Raw genomic sequence first — 18,033 nt, forward strand, 5'->3', positions numbered from 1 at the left:
TTAGGGTGAAGGGCACAACAACAACAACAACAACACACAAAACAGGTGAAAAATGGTCCCAGCCAGGAGAGCTTACGTTGTGCAGAGAGGATAGGAGTTGGGGTTACGGCGTGTGTGTTTGTGTGAATTGACAATGAAAAGAAAGAATGGGGAAATTTGGAGTGCACGGAAGCCAAAGATGCCAACTTTCTGGGGCTGTGGGAACGGGCACCCACAAATTTCGATGCCAAGGCCATGCACGCTGCATGGCACCCACAGCGCCCAGCACCCATGGCCACAGCTGCGGGACCAAGTTGGCACTCCTGCATAGGGGAGTTGGTAGGACAAGGCCTAAAGTCAGGGCCATCTTTACCCGGGGTGCAAGGGGTGCGGGGCACCCGGGCGCCAAATTCTGGGGGGCGCCAGGCGCCTGCCCGCTGAAACCGCCTAAGCTCTTAAGTATCTACCTGTTATGTAATCATAAATAAGTTTGATCAAGCTAGAAAAACAAAATACTGTATTTTCCTCCTTAAAAGTAAGGGGAAATGTCTGTGCGTCTTATGGAGCCAAATTGCCCAGGGGCAAAAAGCAGATCATGCTTTTTTTTATTTTTTATTTTTTTGGAAAGAGGGAAGTGGGTGTTGAAAGAAAGCCGCTGATCGTTTGCTGATTGGGGAGAGAGATAAGGGACGCTAGGGATAAAGGAGGCTGCCTGGGAGGGGGGAGGTAAAGACAGCAGACTTGCAAAGGGGGGGGGGACAGGAAGACTAAAGCAATAAGGAGAGAAATTAGAAGAAAAGGAGGAGCAAAAAACTGTTCCAGCTAAGGAAAAGACACTAAGGCAAACAAGAGGGAAGGGAGTGTTGAAAGGAAGCAGCTGATCGGTGGGATCGGGAGAGAGATAAGGGATGCTAGAGATAAAGGAGGGTGCCTGTGAGCGGGGAGTTAAAAGCCCATGGATCCTCAGGATTTTTGCATTGGGTCACCCCAAATTCACCATCAGATCACTTAGCATGTCCATGGCTACAGCCTGCACCAAAAAAATCACGCACCCACTGTTGCATGGGGCCGCAATGGTGCAAAAACATGGTTACAAAGAACAGATCCACATGGATCCACAGGATTTTTGCGTTGGGCTACCCAAACTCACCGTCAAATTACGTATCATGTATGTGGCCACAGCATGAACCACAAAAATCATACACCCACTGTTTCGTTCAGAATATTTTTTTTCTTGTTTTCCTCCTCTAAAAACTAGGTGCGTCTCATGGTCAGGTGAGTCTTATGTAGCGAAAAATACGGTACATATATACCTAGGTATTACCGAAATGTATACCTACTGTTTCACTAAAGGACTTTCGACTTTGTGCGCTCATTTACCAAAGAAGCACCACATTAGCGGTGGCGCTTGTCATTCACAACGGCGATGCTTGTCATTCTCAGCGGCGCCATACACGCGAAATTAACTCTTACATCAAAATATTATGTAATGTCTTGAGCTGCTATGTGACAGCGGGGTCAGCAGCACCTTTGACACCTTTGGGGGCGGCTAAACTAAATTTGGGGGCGCCGGGCGGATCTTTGCACCCCGGCAGAGCATATGCTAAAGGTGCTGGCGTTGGGGATCGGACGGGAAGACGCAAAGGCTTTGAGGATCACATTTACAAAATTCCTCTGGGTGATGCACTCACTGACCCCATTCTGCTCCTGCTGACCCCCTTATTGCAAAGGAACAGTCCAGGGGGCAGACTGAGCCTTGGGAGGTTATTTTTTGAGAGGTGTTATGTACTGAGTTGAATAGGATCCAAAATGCAGCAGTCTGATTGGTCCTAGAACAATAGGGTTCAGAATGCAGCAGTCTGATTGGTCTGCAGGAGCCACCCAATCCAGCTCCAGGTGGAAGTGAATACACAATCTGATTGGCCTACAGGAGAATCCTGGAATTAGCCAATCACGTGCGGCCCGTTGTGTAAATAATGTACAGTGGTGCCCCGCAAGACGAATGCCTCGCAAGATGGAAAACCCGCTAGACGAAAATGTCTTGCGAGTTCCTGCGGGTTTTTTTCCTCCCCCCCCCTTTTTCTAAGCCGCTAAGCCACTTATCTGCTTATCCGCTAAGCCGCTAAGCCGCTAAAAGCCGCTAATAGCGCTAATAGCGCTAATCCGCTAATCCGTCAATGGGCTTGCTTCGCAAGACGAAAAAACCGCTAGACGAAGAGACTTGTGGAACGGATTAATTTCGTCTTGCGAGGCACCACTGTATATAAAGCAGATATTGTGGGGGAACTTTCATTCCTCGCACTATGAGCTGAATAAAGAACATGAAATCCACACTCGACTCCGAGTATATTTCAAGAGGTTAAGGCCGGCCGGTGTTTATTTGCTCTCTCTCTCTGTCTATCTCTCTCTCTCTCTCTCTCAGCTTCAAAACCTCCAAAACAAATTGAAGAAAAATCACCCTGAGCTTCCCACCGCTACATGGTCTCAGTGGTGGGATGCTAATTGGTCTATTCCCTGTTAGGATAAGGCATGGGTAGGCAAACTAAGGCCCGGGGGCCGTATCCGGCCCAATCCACTTCTCAAACCGGCCCATGGATGGTCCAGGAATCAGAGTGTTTTTACATGAGTAGAATGTGTGCTTTTATTTAAAATGCATCTCTGGGTGATTTGTGGGGCCTGCCTGGTGTTTTTACATGAGCAGAATGTGTGCTTTTATTTAAAATGCATCTCTGGGTGATTTGTGGGGCACAGGAATTCGTTCACCCCCCAAATACAGTCCGGCCCCCCACAAGGTCTGAGGGACAGTGGACTGGCCCCCTGCGGAAAAAGTTTGCTGACCCCTGTACTACAACCTGCTTAAGCATGATGTTGGTACCCAAGAAGGACCAGTCAGCAGATAGGCAGTGTGGCATAGTGGTTAGAGTCTCGGCCTAGGACCTGGGAAAAGACCAGGGTTCGAATCTACACCCGGCCATGAGGCTCACTGCCTGTCAACCTAACCTACCTCACAGGGTTGTTGTGGGAATTAAATAGGGGTGGGATGTGAGAGAGAGAACCATTTTCGCCACCTTGTGCTCCTTTGGAGAGAGAAAAGGTGTGATATAAATGTAATTTTAAAAATATAAAAAAATCCCGAAACGCATCTTGCGGTGGAGAATCCGCCCCCTCCCCCCAGCAGACGGAACAGATCATTTTAACCCACGTCTAAACTCGTCTCTTCCTGGCCAACCGTTGCCACGGCAACTGGGCACTCAGCAAGAACCATGGCAACTGGGTCCAAATGCTTCTTCCTGCAGTCCAAATATGGCAGCAGGATGTTGGAAGGCGAGGACCTGGAAGTGTCATCCCAAGGCAGGTTGATTATTATTATTATTATTATTATTTTTTTAAGTACAAGGGTGGACCAACGGCCCTTAATGGTGAGGAACGAAATCGAAAGATGGAGGTGAATTGCCACTTGGTTCAAGATTGGGGAGAAGGAGGAAGCCCAGGGGGCAGCAACAGTCTGGAAGCAAATTCAGAAGCGCTGCAGGATAATAATTAATAATAATAATAGTAATAATAATAATAATAATTCTATTATTTGTACCCTGCCCACTTGCCCCAGCCACTCTGGGTGGCTTCCAACATAATAAAACAAACATAATAAACAATCCTAGTTGCAGCAACGCCCTGTCCCAGCCAGACCCCTGCAGAGATTATGCAGCCACCTTATAATTACACAACAATTGTAACTTAAGATGCATTGCAATGCTCAGCCAGTGTGGTGTAGTGGTTAAGAGCGGTAGTCTCCTAATCTGGGGAACCGGGTTCGCGTCTCCGCTCCTCCACCTGCAGCTGCTGGGTGACCTTCGGCCAGTCACACTTCCTTGAAGTCTCTCAGCCCCACTCACCCCACAGAGCGTTTGTTGTGGGGGAGGAAGGGAAAGGAGAATGTGAGCCGCTTTGAAACTCCTTAAAGGGAGTGAAAGGCGGGATATCAAATCCAAACTCCTCTTCTTCTTCTTCAGCGCAGATTACCAGGAGTTCAGCTGGATCTGCTATTCTCTGTGCACGTCCATGGGTAAGCGATTTCGAGGGCTCTAATATCTTATGTCGGAGCGAGTTAAGTTGTTCCATCACACGTAGCAGAATTCGAACCCCATTCCCTTGAAAACGGAAGCACCTGGTGCTTTCGGGATTCCTAAACGCTTAGCTTTGGAGTGTCTCGCCTCCTTGCACTCTGATTGACTCCAAACCATGCGTGAAAAGCTCCCCTTCTGTGATGACTTGAGTGACTCTAGGGCAGGAACCCCCAAACTCGGCCCTCCAGATGTTTTGGGACTACAACTCCCATCATCCCTGAGGACTGGTCCTGTGAGCTAGGGATGATCGGAGTTGTAGTCCCAAAACATCTGGAGGGCCGAGTTTGCCTATGCTTGCTCTAGGACGCTGGAGAGAGGGACCCCGCTGCAGAAGGAATAAGATTACACGACTGGGGAGCAGAGACAGAAGTGTGGTCCAGGCTTTGTTGCACTGTACTGCAAGGGTGTCTCTCCCAGCTGGTGGGGTTTTTGTGTGTGCGCGTATGAACATATTTTGCCATTTTTCATTGACACAATAATTACCGTATTTTTCGCCCCATAGGACGCACTTTTTCCTCTCCAAAAATGAAGGGGAAATGTGTGTGCGTCCTATGGGGCGAATGCAGGCTTTCGCTGAAGCCTGGAGAGCGAGAGGGGTCGGTGCGCACCGATGCCTCTAGCTCTCCAGGCTTCAGGAAGCTATCCGCAAGACTTGCAAGCCCGGCGGGAATTCCCGCGGGCTCACAAGGCTTGCGGGCAGCAGCCTGCCGCCCGAAGCACAGGGAGCCCTCCGGAGGTGTGTGCAAGGCTTGGGGCTGCAGCCGCGGCTGGGGGGGGGGGATATTTTTTTTTATTCATTCCCCCCCCCCAAAAAACGAGGTGCATCCTATGGGCCGGTGCGCCCTATAGGACGAAAAATACAGTAACGGTGGATTTATATTGGATCAATCTACACATCATCCCTTTGTCCTTTGATGCTTTCTTTAATGCAACCACTACTATGCTTTAGGGACGCGGGTGGCGCTGTGGGTTAAACCACAGAGCCTAGGACTTGCCGATCAGAAGGTCAGCGGTTCGAATCCCCACGACGAAGTGAGCTCCCGTTGCTCGGTCCCTGCTCCTGCCAACCTAGCAGTTCGAAAGCACGTCAAAGTCCAAGTAGATAAATAGATACCACTCCAGCGGGAAGGGAAACGGCATTTCCGCGCGCTGCTCTGGTTCGCCAGAAGCGGCTTAGTCATGCTGGCCACATGACCCGGAAGCTGTACGCCGGCTCCCTCGGCCAGTAAAGCGAGATGAGCGCCGCAACCCCAGAGTCGGCCACGACTGGACCTAATGGTCAGGGGTCCCTTTACCTTTAAGGTAGTCTCTATGGGAATATATTGTATTTAATTATGGGGTATTCGAGTTTTTAGGGGGCTAACCAGGCTGGGATAGCAGGCTTGTTGGTTTTTGAATGTCTGATGTAGATTTTTTCAATTTCGCTGTTTTGTATGGGACAATGACAATATCGTATCACATCCCTCTCCCTCAGTCCTGTTTTCCTGCTTGATAATATACATTGCCGTAAACCTTTGGGCTGGTGGGCTTGCTGAGCTCTGCAGAGAGCGCCCAAGCAGGGAAGTGTACAATAGAGCTCCGTAGGACGCCCTTTTTTCTAAGCGAGGGTTTTTGGGTGAGATCGGTGCTTTGATTCATTGAGCCGCCTCAAAGGGGGAGTTCCTTTGAGAGCTGTCTTATCACCTCACAAAGCAAGTCGCCCCTCTTTTCTCAAGACACACGTCTCGCCATCTGGAAGGCGACCTCTGACGGCCCCCAGACTTGACCTGAGTCTTTAGAGACTGGGTAATCGATTCCCTCCACTCCGCCCTGCGGTGGGCGACGACATCTGTCTTTTGCAATGCTCCCCCTCTTGTGTTTTCAATGGGATGGGGAGCACGAGAGAGAGAGAGAGAGAGGCATCTAGATCAAGGGAAGTAATAGTGCCACTGTTTTCTGCTCTGGTCAGACCTCACCTGGAGTACTGTGTCCAGTTCTGGGCACCACAGTTCAAGAAGGACACTGACAAACTGGAACGTGTCCAGAGGAGGGCAACCAAAATGGTCAAAGGCCTGGAAACGATGCCTCATGAGGAACGGCTAAGGGAGCTGGGCATGTTTAGCCTGGAGAAGAGGAGGTTAAGGGTTGATATGATAGCCATGTTCAAATATATAAAAGGATGTCACATAGAGGAGGGAGAAAGGTTGTTTTCTGCTGCTCCAGAGAAGCGGACACAGAGCAATGGCTCCAAACTACAAGAAAGAAGATTCCACCTAAACATTAGGAAGAACTTCCTGACAGTAAGAGCTGTTTGACAGTGGAATTTGCTGCCAAGGAGTGTGGTGGAGTCTCCTCCTTTGGAGGTCTTTAAGCAGAGGCTTGACAACCATATGTCAGGAGTGCTCTGATGGTGTTTCCTGCTTGGCAGGGGGTTGGACTCGATGGCCCTGGTGGTCTCTTCCAACTCTAGGATTCTATGATTCTATGAGAGAGCAAGAGAGAGAGAGAGAGAGAGAGAGAGAGAGAGAGAGAGAGAGAGAGAGAAGATGGTCTCAGAGCATTAAGTGTTCAAGAATAGGTTCACGGATGGAGCCCAAAGCTGTTAAGAGAGGAAGGAGTCAATCTGGGCCAGCCTTCCAAAAGCTAAGGCTCTGTGAATGCCAACTCCTGCCAGCCCCAACCAGCACAGGGCACCTGTGCATGCAAAAAGTTCCTTTTTTACACCGCCGACTTATTGCAACCACAAAGTGCCCTAAGGAAGTTAGATTATCCTCCACCGGGACCGGGGCCTTCTCAGTGATGGCTCCGACCTGGTGGAATGCTCTGTCCCAGGAGACCAGGGCCCTGCAGGATTTAACTTCCTTCCACAGGGTTTGCAAGACAGAGCTATTCCACCTGGCTTTCAATGTGAACTTAGCCTGATCTTTTATTCCCCTTCCTTTCCCCTTTTTATGAACATTACCCGCTCTGGGATCCCACAGCTAATTCTCCCCTGGTTTCCTCGCTGGCCCAAATAGGACTAATATAGCCAGCTAGCCCTGGTGATCATCTAATGGTTATTGGATGGATTTTCCCCCTAAACTGGACCAAGGCTGTTTAGGGCTTTCAAGGTCAGCACCAACACTTTGAATTGTGCTTGGAAACGTACTGGGAGCCAATGTAGGTCTTTCAAGACCGGTGTTATGTGGTCTCGGTGGCCACTCCCAGTCCCCAGTCTAGCTGCTGCATTCTGGATTAGTTGTAGTTTCCGGGTCACCTTCAAAGGTAGCCCCACGTAGAGCGCATTGCAGTAGTTCAAGTGGGAGATAACCAGAGCATGCACCACTCTGGCAAGACAGTCCACAGGCAGGTAGGGTCTCATCCTGCGTACTAGATGGTGCTGATAAACAGCTGCCCTGGACACGAATTGACCAGTGCCTCCATGGACAGCTGTGAGTCCAAAATGACTCACAGGCTGTGTACCTGGTCCTTCAGGGGCACAGTTGCCCCATTCAGGACCAGGGAGTCCCCCACACCCGCCCGCCCTCTGTCCCCCAAGAACAGTACTTCTGTCTTGTCAGGATTCAACCTCAATCTGTTAGCCGCCATCCATCCTCCAGCCGCCTCCAGACACTCACACAAGACCTTCACCGCCTTATGTTACTACCTGTCTGCAAACAACCCACCTGTGTTCTCTCCTCCCTGTCCAAGGAAGCAGGTGCTTCCAGAGGAGCCCAGCAGATCAAGGAACCGCAGGATCCCGGATGCTACAGGGAGCAAGCAGCCCCAGGCAGCTCACATGCCACCAGGGTGAACAAAGGGGCTCTTATGGCAATCCACTGCACTATTCATAGACCTGCAGGCTTTGGATTTGAGAACGAAACTGCCCTCTGCAGCTGCCGCAGAGATACAACACAGCTTCAAGGCTCAGCACCAAGTTTGCCCTGGAGATACCTGGAGGAGATGGCATGGCTGGTAGCACCAGCCACCAGCAGCCTTGCAGATCTGAGCTTTCTCACCCGTGCTTAAAGCAGAGAACCTGTTCTGCTCGTGATGGTTGCTGCAACATACCCTGCAACCGTCCCGATTTTCCCAGGACATCCTGGAATTACAGAAGAACGTCCCAGCTTCCAAAAGGATCCTGGGATATCCCGCCAACCGCCAAGCTTGGAGAGGAATATGAGCTGGCAGCCAACGGTTGCTTGTGGTGGTGCAAGGCTCTCGTGCAAGTCAGCTAGCTTGCGCGACTTTCGGCGTTGTGGCCCCACGCAAGAGAGCCGACTCGCACAAGAGCATGGCGCCCAAAGACATGGGCCCTGATTTTCTTCAGTGGAATGTTGGAGAGGATGCTGTAATTATTTTATGTTATTTCGTTCATTAATAAACAGCATAAACCAAAGAGAAAAGTAAAGGTAAAGGGACCCCTGACTGTTAGCTCCAGTCGCGGGCGACTCTGGGGTTTTGGCGCTCATCTCGCTTTACTGGCCAAGGGAGCCGGCATACAGCTTCCGGGTCATGTGGCCAGCATGACTAAGCCGCTTATGGCAAAACCAGAGCAGCGCACGCAAACGCCGTTTACCTTCCCACCGTTTACCTTCCCGCCAGAGCGGTACCTATTTATCTCCTTGCGCTTTGACGTGCTTTCGGACTGCTAGGTTGGCAGGAGCAGGGACCGAGCAATGGGAGCTCACCCCGTCGCGGGGATTCGAACCGCCGACCTTCTGATCGGCAAGTCCTAGGCTCTGTGGTTTAGACCACAGCGCCACCCGCGTCCCTTTAAACCAAAGATAAAAGGACATTAATAAATACAATTGCAGCAGATTGGAAACAACTTAAGGTTGGGCATTTTCCTTGAGCTTGTTGTTCCAAAACATTGCCCAAAAATGCCCATTTTCCCATAAGCACGTTAGGCTGGTTGATATGAATTATTTTGCAATAAGTTAGCTTAGCGGTAGTAACAATGAACCAAATTTTCTCAAACCATTCATATATAGTAGGAGATATGCTTCCCTCCACCAGTTATTAGCTATTATAATCTTGATAGAAGTTAAAAGGTTGAACACTATTTCTTGTTAGGCGATGATATACCCTTGGAACCTAAAACATTTCTGCTTGGTTGTCTTAAAAAAAGACGTCATTCCAGAAAGTAATCATTTTAATTGTTCTATTGCTGTTTTATTAGGGGTTTGGCTTTTGGCATTTCCTTCTTTCTCAGCTAGGCTCACCACCAAGTGAGCTTCACGGCTAAGCAGGAATTCGAACCCTGCTCTCCCAAGCCATAGTCTAGCACTCTAACCACTGCACCGCACTGTCTCTGTCATGTATCACTGCAGCTATTTTCATTGTACCCTTGTGAGCCCTCTTCAAAATTTCAATGCAGAAAGGTGGGACAGAAATATTCTGAAGGGATACACGCCAAAACCAATCCGTGTTCCGGAGGCCTTCCGTCTGCAACCTGCCAGGGCAGTGAGAGAATTGCATCATGCCTGCCTACATTCCCGGATTACACCTGCAGGTTTTTAGTCTGTGCCAACAGCAAACCCTCGGATGATTCAGTTGCAATGACTTGGCAGTCCCTTGTGACTTTGATCCTCTAGCAGCTTTGAGGATCAAACTGGGCTTGCCAAGTCATCGCCACTTCCCGCTGCTTAATGTTCAGAGCACAGCCTGTTTGATGTTTGGGAAACACTTCGCTCCAAAGCCACTGTCCACCTGAAGAAGATAAAACAGTGCTCCTGGGGCCAGCTCCTTCCTCGGAGCATCTCGGGAAATAAAAACCTCTGCGTGTGCAGCTGACGCATCTGGCCTTGAGTGCACACTCACATAAATGCGTGGAGGGTGTTTACAGTTTGCCATCTCACATGCCACAGATAGTAATAGTAATTTATTATTTGTACCCAGCCACTCTGGGCGGCTTCCAACAAAGACTGAAAATACCGTATTTTTTGCTCTATAAGACTCACTTTTCCCCTCCTAAAAAGTAAGGGGAAATGTGTGTGCGTCTTATGGAGCGAATGCAGGCTGCGCAGCTATCCCAGAAGCCAGAACAGCAAGAGGGATCACTGCTTTCGCTGCGCAGTGATCCCTCTTGTTGTTCTGGCTTCTGAGATTCAGAATATTTTTTTTTCTTGTTTTCCTCCTCCAAAAACTAGGTGTGTCTTGTGGTCTGGTGCATCTTATAGAGCAAAAATACGGTGCATTAAAATGTCACACATTAAAAACTTCCCTGAACAGGGCTGCCTTCAGGTGTCTTCTAAATGTCAGTTACAGATAGGTAGCCGTGTTGGTCTGCCATGGTCAAAACAAAATAAAAAAATTCCTTCCAGTAGCACCTTAAAGACCAACTGAGTTAGTTCTAGGTATGAGCTTTCGTGTGCATGCACACTTCTTCAGATACACTGAAACAGAAGTCACCGGACCTTTCTATATAGTGAGAAGGTGGGGAGGGGTATTACTCAGAAGGGTGGTGGGAATGGGTGATTGGCAGATAGCTGCGATGAGCCTGTTGACGACTCTTAACGACTGTTAAGAGTCGTTAAGACAGTCGTTAAGAGTCGTTAAGACAGTCGTTAAGAGTCGTCAACAGGCTCATCGCAGCTATCTGCCAATCACCCATTCCCACCACCCTTCTGAGTAATACCCCTCCCCACCTTCTCACTATATAGAAAGGTCCGGTGACTTCTGTTTCAGTGTATCTGAAGAAGTGTGCATGCACACGAAAGCTCATACCTAGAACTAACTCAGTTGGTCTTTAAGGTGCTACTGGAAGGAATTTTTTTATTTTGTTCTAAATGTCAGGTAGTTGTTCTTCTCTTTGACATCTGGTGGGAGGGCGTTCCACAGGGTGGGTGCCACCACCAAGAAGGCCCTCTGCCTGGTTCCTGTAACCTCACTTCTCACAGGGAGGGAACCGCCAGAAGGCCCTCAGCGCTGGACCTCAGCATCCAGGCAGAACGATGGGGGTGGAGACACTCCTTCAGGTATACTGGGCTGAGGCCGTTTAGGGCTTTAAAGGTCAGCACCAACACTTGGAATTGTGCTTGGAATTAAAAACCTCTGTGTGTGGAACGGACGCATCTGGCCTTGAGTGTACACTCATGTAAATGCGTGGAGGGTGTTTACAGCTTGCCATCTCACATGCCACAGAGAGGAACGTAAGAAGGCCAGCGCATCATGCCAGTGGCCTGTTCTCACAGTGGCCAACCTGCAGACAGGATCTAAACACCTCCATGTATGCCACTTTGAGCTCCTTGGGGGGGGGGGAAGGTCTGATATAAATGCAATAAAATAAATAAAATCGCGCTGGTCAGGGCCCCAGTGCCGTTTCAGTGCTTGTGAGAGCTCCCTCCCTCCTCTTTCTCTCCTTTCACTCTCCCTCACCTTGACACCTTCCTTCCTTTCCTTCACCTCTCTTTCTTTCTCTTTCTGCTTCCTTCCAGGCTCCCTGCTTAATCTCAGCTGTTAATGAGCTTTCTGGCAGTTCCCTAGCAACCGTGTCCCAGGCATCTGCAAAGTGGGGCAATCAGGTTTCCTGCTCTGGCTTTAGAGAGGGAAAGAGGCGCATCTTTGCAGGCGACCCAAAACCGCAAAGGAGCTGCGAAAGATTACGAGGGCAGGATTCGAATTCTAGCTGCGTCCCCAGAACACCGGGCAGCAAAACTGGGGAGTTAAAAATGCAAAGGGCCCTGGAGATAGTCAAAGGCCTACCCAGTGGCCAACGAGACGCAAGGAGGACAACAGCCCACCCGAGATTCCCATGCTGCCTCTGAGTGGAGACAGAATGGGGCAACCATGACTAGCAGCCACTGATAGCCTTTTCTTCCACGGATTTCCGCTTTTAAATGCATTCGGGTTGGCGGCCATCAATGCCTCATGTGGCAGGGAGTTCCACAGTCTAACTGTGCAAAGAATGCCTATCTTTTCTCTGTCCTGAATCTTCCAAGAGTCAACTTCAGGGGATGTTCACACGTTCCAGCTTTGAGGAAGAGGGAGAAAAGCTTAGCCGTCTTCAAATAACTAAAGGGCTCTCACATGGAAGATGGAGCAAGCTTGTTTCCTCTGCTCCAGAGGGTAGGACCCAGGGCCGTCTTTACCCGGGGGTGCAAGGGGTGCAGGGCACCCGGGCGCCGAATTCTGGGGGGCGCCAGGCACCCACCACTGAAACCGCCTAAGTTCTTAACTACAGTGGACGCTTGGGTTATGAACGTGATCCATGCGGGAGGCACGTTCACAACCTGCAGCGTCGCATCTGCGCATGCGCGGGTTGTGATTCGGCGCTTCTGCGCATATGCAAAGCGCTATTTATCACTTCTGCACATGCGCAACCGCCAAAACCTGGAAGTAACCCGAAAAAACGCAACCTGAAGTATGTATGACTGTATCTACCTGTTATGAAATAATAAATAATTTTGGTCAAACTAGAAAAACAAAATACATATATACCTAGGTATTACTGAAATGTTTACCTACTGTTTCACTAAAGGACTTTCGACTCTGTGTGCTCATTTACCAAAGACGCACCACATTAGCGGTGGCGCTTGTCATTTACAACGGCAGCGCTTGTCAGACTCAACGAGTATAATTGTATTGTAAATACAAATTAAAAAAGTTTCTTTCTTTCTCCTCCCTTCTTTCGTAAACAAGAGATAAGGTGTAAGCGTGGTGTCTGACATAAGGATAATAAAAGTTAATTTGGGGGCTAAACTAAATTGGGAGCGGTCACTGGACGGATCTTTGTACCCTGGCAGCGCATATGCTAAAGACAGCCCTAGTAGGACCCCAGTCGATGAATTCAAATGGCGAAAAAGGAGATTCCTGAATACACATTAAGAAAAATTTCTGTACAAAGGATGAACAGGTCAAGTCGGTAATGATACACTGGGCAAGGGATCTGGGACATAATATTCAGATGGCAGTTTGGGAAAAGTTATGGAAAACAGACCTGAAGTTCATGGCATTGATATTTTGAAAGAGAATTATATGAAAATGATGTACCAGTGGTATCTTACTCCTGCAAACTTGGCAAACATGTATACGACAAGTACAAATATGTGCTGGAAACGTAAAGGAAAAGAAAGTACCCTTTTTCATACGTGGTGGACCTGTAAGGTGGTAAAAGCCTTCTGGGAGATGACATATAATGAAATGAAAAAAATGTTTTTAAAAATTTTGTTTTAAAAAACCAGAAGCTTTTTTATTAGGAATTACAGGTATAGACATTCCAAAGGTCCAGAAAAGACTTTTTATGTATGGAACAACAGATGCTACTAGCCCAGAGATGGAAAGAAGAAAGACTCCCTATCAGAGGAATGGCAAGCCAAGGTGATGGACTATGCCAAAATGGCAAAGCTGACTGGAAAACTCTGGAACCAAGAGGACAAAAACTTGACAGAAGAATGGGGAAAATTTCTAAGTTATTTAAGAGACCACTGTAAGTAGATTGAAACATTGGCAGGATTTTGATTTCGCGTGTAGTGTAACAATTACCACGGACAATATGGATGGACATAAAAGTTTGAGTTTGGAAGAAGATGCAGTTTTAAATATTTAAATCAGGACTCTGGGGAAGGGGTGGAGGGAATTCCTGAGACTCGGAGAAATCTCTGTACAGTGGTACCTCGGATTACAGACACTTCAGGTTACAGACTCCGCTAATCCAGAAATAGTACCTGAGGCTGAGAACTTTGCTTCAGGATGAGAACAGAAATCGCGCGGCGGCAGTGGGAGGCCCCATTAGCTAAAGTGGTACCTCAGGTTAAGAACAGTTTCAGGTTAAGTACGGACCTCCGGAACGAATTAAGTACTTAACCTGAGGTACCACTGTATATGCATTTGGATTTTTATAACTTTGTATTGGAAAAATCAAATAAAAATGATTTTTAAAAAAGAATAATTTTTTTGACAGTAAGACCTGCTTGGTTGTGGAGCAGATTACCTCAGCAGGCGATGGTTTCTAAGCAGAGGTTGGGTGGCCACCTGTCAGTGATTGTGATTCCTGCATTGCCAGGGTTGGACTAGATATCCCTTGGTGTCCCTTCCAAGTCGACGATTCTCTGTGTGTTGCCGTAACCCACCCTTGCCCCTTATGGCGAAGGAATCTTATAAGTAAAAAACAATACATGGGCATGAGTTTCGTGCAGCACAGATGGGGGCAATTCCCTCCTTGACAGCAGCCCCTTCATTTTGTCAGGACACGTTTTCTGCTGCCAAATCTTAAAATGTGCAAATTAAAGACTCCGCTAACAGGTGATCGCATTCCGGAGAGCTGTCGCTTCGCGTCTCGCACTTGGAAACAGCGCAAAACAGCATTGCAGGGGGAAGTGCGACACGTCCAGCCTCCTCGCACAAATTTCATGCGGCTTGCGTTAATTATGCACCATTTATTTCCATCCATAATTAAAAATACACACAGGAGCTTCTGGCCTTACCGATAAAGAGGCTGCTCTAGCACGTGGCAAAGTGTGATGTCCACTTCATCTGGGGAACTGCCACTATCTCTGGAGGCCTTCTGTCGACGCGAGCAGGAGCTCGGCTCGGGGAAAGGCAGATCTCAGACATGCAGCTCATCAGTTTTGTGGAATTAATTAAGCTAAATAGTTTTAATTGGATTTTGAATAAGCATGCAATTAATTGCTACTGTTTTGAATTTTATTGTGTTGCTATCTTCCATAGTGGGGACGTGGGTGGCGCTGTGAGTTAAACATCAGAGCCTAGGACTTACCGATCAGAAGGTCGGTGGTTCGAATCCCCGCAACGGGGTGAGCTTCCATTGCTCGGTCCCTGCTCCTGCCAACCTAGCAGTTTGAAAGCACGTCAAAGTGCAAGTACGTCAAAGTGTTCTTCCATGCGGCTCAGGGGCAGAACACCTGTTTTTTCCACTGTTTTTACAAGGCAGGGACGCCTTGTAGGACTTGCCGATCAGAAGGTTGACGGTTCAAATCCCCGTGACGGGGTGAGCTCCCGTTTCTCAGTCCCTGCTCCTGACAACCTAGCAGTTCAAAAGCACGTCAAAGTGCAAGTAGAAAAATAGGTACCGCTCTGGCGGGAAGGTAGACAATTGGTGGCTGCGGCGAGGTGTGCGATCAGCAGTGGCTGTGAGTAGGTGGGTGAGCGATTGGTGGAAGTGACCTCCCATGCCCTCCCCCAAAGCTAAAAAACTTAATTTCTTAATTTGGGGGTTACAAAAAAAGGGGGTTGTGTTATACATGGGGTTGCAAGGGATGCGGGTGGCGCTGTGGGTTAAACCACAGAGCCTAGGACTTGCCGATCAGAAGGTCGGCGGTTCAAATCCCTGCAACGGGGTGAGCTCCCGTTGCTCGGTCCCTGCTCCTGCCAACCTAGCAATTCGAAAGCACGTCAAAGTGCAAGTAGATAAATAGGTACCGCTCCGGCGGGAAGGTAAACGGCGTTTCCGTGCGCTGCTCTGGTTCGCCAGAAGTGGCTTAGTCAAGCTGGCCACATGACCCGGAAGCTGTACGCCGGCTCCCTCGGCCAGTAAAGCGAGATGAGCGCCGCAACCCCAGAGTCGGCCACAACTGGACCTAACGGTCAGGGGTCCCTTTACCTTTATCTTCCATAGTGGGTCACGCAAGCCACTGTTCTCAATAAGGCTTTTTATAGTGAGCACTGGGGATGAGTTTGTGGAACCAAAGGGCAGTGGGCCGAAAAAGTTTGGGAACCATAGGAGTTGACAAGAAAGACCAGTGGTCTGACTTGTTATAACGCAACATCCTATGTATGTTGGTCAGGACTTTGCTATTCAGTGCCAGAGAGTGTCCATCAACGGTGTCTCCGAAAATTTTTACACATCACTTGGGAAGACAGGCGAACTAAGGCCAGTGTACTGGAAGAAGCAAAGATGACCAGTGTCAAAGAGATGATTCTTCAACATCAACTTTGTTGGACTGGTCATGTTGTGCGGATGCCTGATAATCATCTTCCAAAGCAACTACTTTATTCAAACTTAAAAATGGAAAGTGTAATGCTGGTGGTCAACAAAAGAGGTTTAAAGACTGTCTCAAGGCAAATTCCCAAAAATGTAGTATAAAGACCAACAATTGGGAAACACTGGCCTGCGAGTGCTCCAGTTGGAGAACAGCCTTTCCCAAAGGTGTCATGGGCTTTGAAGATGCTCGAACTCAGGGCGCAAGGGAGAACGTGCTAAGAGAAAGGCACGCTTGGCAAACCCTCACCGTGATCAACTCCCGCCTGGAAACCAATGTCCCCACTGTGGAAGGATGTGTGGATCCAGAATTGGCCTCCACAGTCACTTACGGACCCACTGTTAAAACCGTGTTTATGGAAGCCAATCTTACTCGGCCACGAGGGATCACCAAAGAAGAAAAATAAGAAGATTCAGTACCATGGCCAGCTCCTCCTCCAAAGACCTCTTTTTTTCCTTTGGGAAGGGTGGCTGAAGATCACAGACTTCAGATCCTTGAAGCATAGAATTGTAGAAATGTAGAGCTGGCAAGGGTCAACTATAAACTTCTGCAATGCAGGAGCTACAGCTACAGAATCCCTGATGGCTGTCCAACCTCTGCTGAGAAGCCTTTATTGAAGGAGAGCCCACCTATGACAGGGGTAGGCAAACTCAGGCCCAGAGCCCGGATGCGGCCCAATCGCTTTCTCAATCCGGCCCTCAGGCGTTCTGGAAATCAGCGAGTTTTTACATGAGTAGAATGTGCCCTTTTATTTAAAATGCATCTCAGGGTTATTTGTGGGGCCTGCCTGGTGTTTTCACATGAGTAGAATGTGTCCTTTTATTTAAAATGCACCTCTGGGTTATTTGTGGGGCATAGGAATTTCGTTGATTCCCCCCCCCCCCCACCTTCAAAATATAGTCCGTTCCCCAACATGGTCTGAGAGACGGCGATAAAAGGGAACCACCATACCGGGGTGAAGGCGTTTTCTTTTATTTGCCCCCATGTCAAACTAACCCCTTTCCCACCCCCAGGAGACGCAGGGGGACACACTTGCACACTGCCGCCCGCACATGTGTCACGACACACAGTTTGTAAAGCTCTGGGCTAATGGAGAGAGAGATCAGCTCAGGAATGTCTGGCAAAGAATTGCTGTTGTCTTCCAGCGAAAGAAGAATGGCAGACAAAATTAATACACTACGCAGAATTAGATAAAATGACAGGAAGGATTCGAAACCTGCGGGACCAGAGATTCGCAGAAGATTGGAAGAAATATACAAATTATTTGACGAGCAACTGTAATCGACAAATTATGCTAGTAGGACTACAATAAGTTTTGTAAGGAGAAAGTGTAGAGAAAGAATAGAGTTATTAGTTATGAGATTTAAATGTAATAGTGGGAGCAAGGAATGTATATTAAGTGAATAGATTGGAAATTTTTCAGATGTGATTGATGGAAGTAAAAAAAAATGGTATGAGATATGAAAGTATGTTTAGTTATTGTTGAAATGATATGCTGAAAAACTAATAAAAATTTATATATAAAAAAAGAACTGTTGTTGTCATGATTCATAAGAATGGAGGGGAAAGGAGGCTACGAGGTAACAAAAGGATCAATATGGTTAGAAAAGGGCCATAGTTCAGTGGTAGGGAAGAGGTACCGTATTTTTCGCTCCATAAGGCCCACTGGACCATAAGGCGCACCTAGTTTTTACGGGGGGAAATCAAGAAAAAAAAAACGAAGCCAAGACAGCGAGTGGGATCCATCCCACTGGCTGTCTTGGCTTCCTCTTTAGCCGCACGCAACCTCTCCAGCCAGGAGAGGCTGCGCGCGGCTTTGGCAGAAGCCAAGACACCGAGCGGGATGGATCCCACTCGCTGTCTTGGCTTCGTTTTCAGCCGCGGGGCTGGGGCGGGGGAAGCCCGAGCTTCCCCCAACCCCAGCCCCCAGAACAGGTCCGGGAGTGGCGGCAAGGTTGCGAAGCCTTTGGAGCGCAGCGCGAGTTCCCGCTGTGTTCCAAAGGCTTCAGGTGGCTATCCCTGAAGCCTGG

The 18,033-nt window shown here is 48.5% G+C and overlaps 1 protein-coding gene and 1 long non-coding RNA gene across 3 annotated transcripts in view; one reads left to right on the forward strand and one right to left on the reverse strand.

Annotated features, from left to right (window-relative positions):
* The window catches only part of LOC309325891 (unconventional myosin-Ig-like), a 95,745-nt gene that overhangs the window by 3,711 nt on the left and 74,001 nt on the right, over nt 1-18,033 (reverse strand). The window lies entirely within an intron of this gene.
* LOC309326124 overlaps nt 4,939-18,033 on the forward strand; it is a 154,040-nt gene continuing 140,945 nt past the window's right edge. Inside the window, exon 1 of the long non-coding RNA XR_014150178.1 lies at nt 4,939-5,408. This is a non-coding gene — a long non-coding RNA (uncharacterized lncRNA). The remainder of the gene's footprint in view (nt 5,409-18,033) is intronic.

Source organism: Podarcis erhardii, assembly GCF_964252035.2.
Source record: "Podarcis erhardii genome assembly, chromosome: 12".
In the NCBI taxonomy this organism is placed as follows: domain Eukaryota; kingdom Metazoa; phylum Chordata; class Lepidosauria; order Squamata; family Lacertidae; genus Podarcis; species Podarcis erhardii.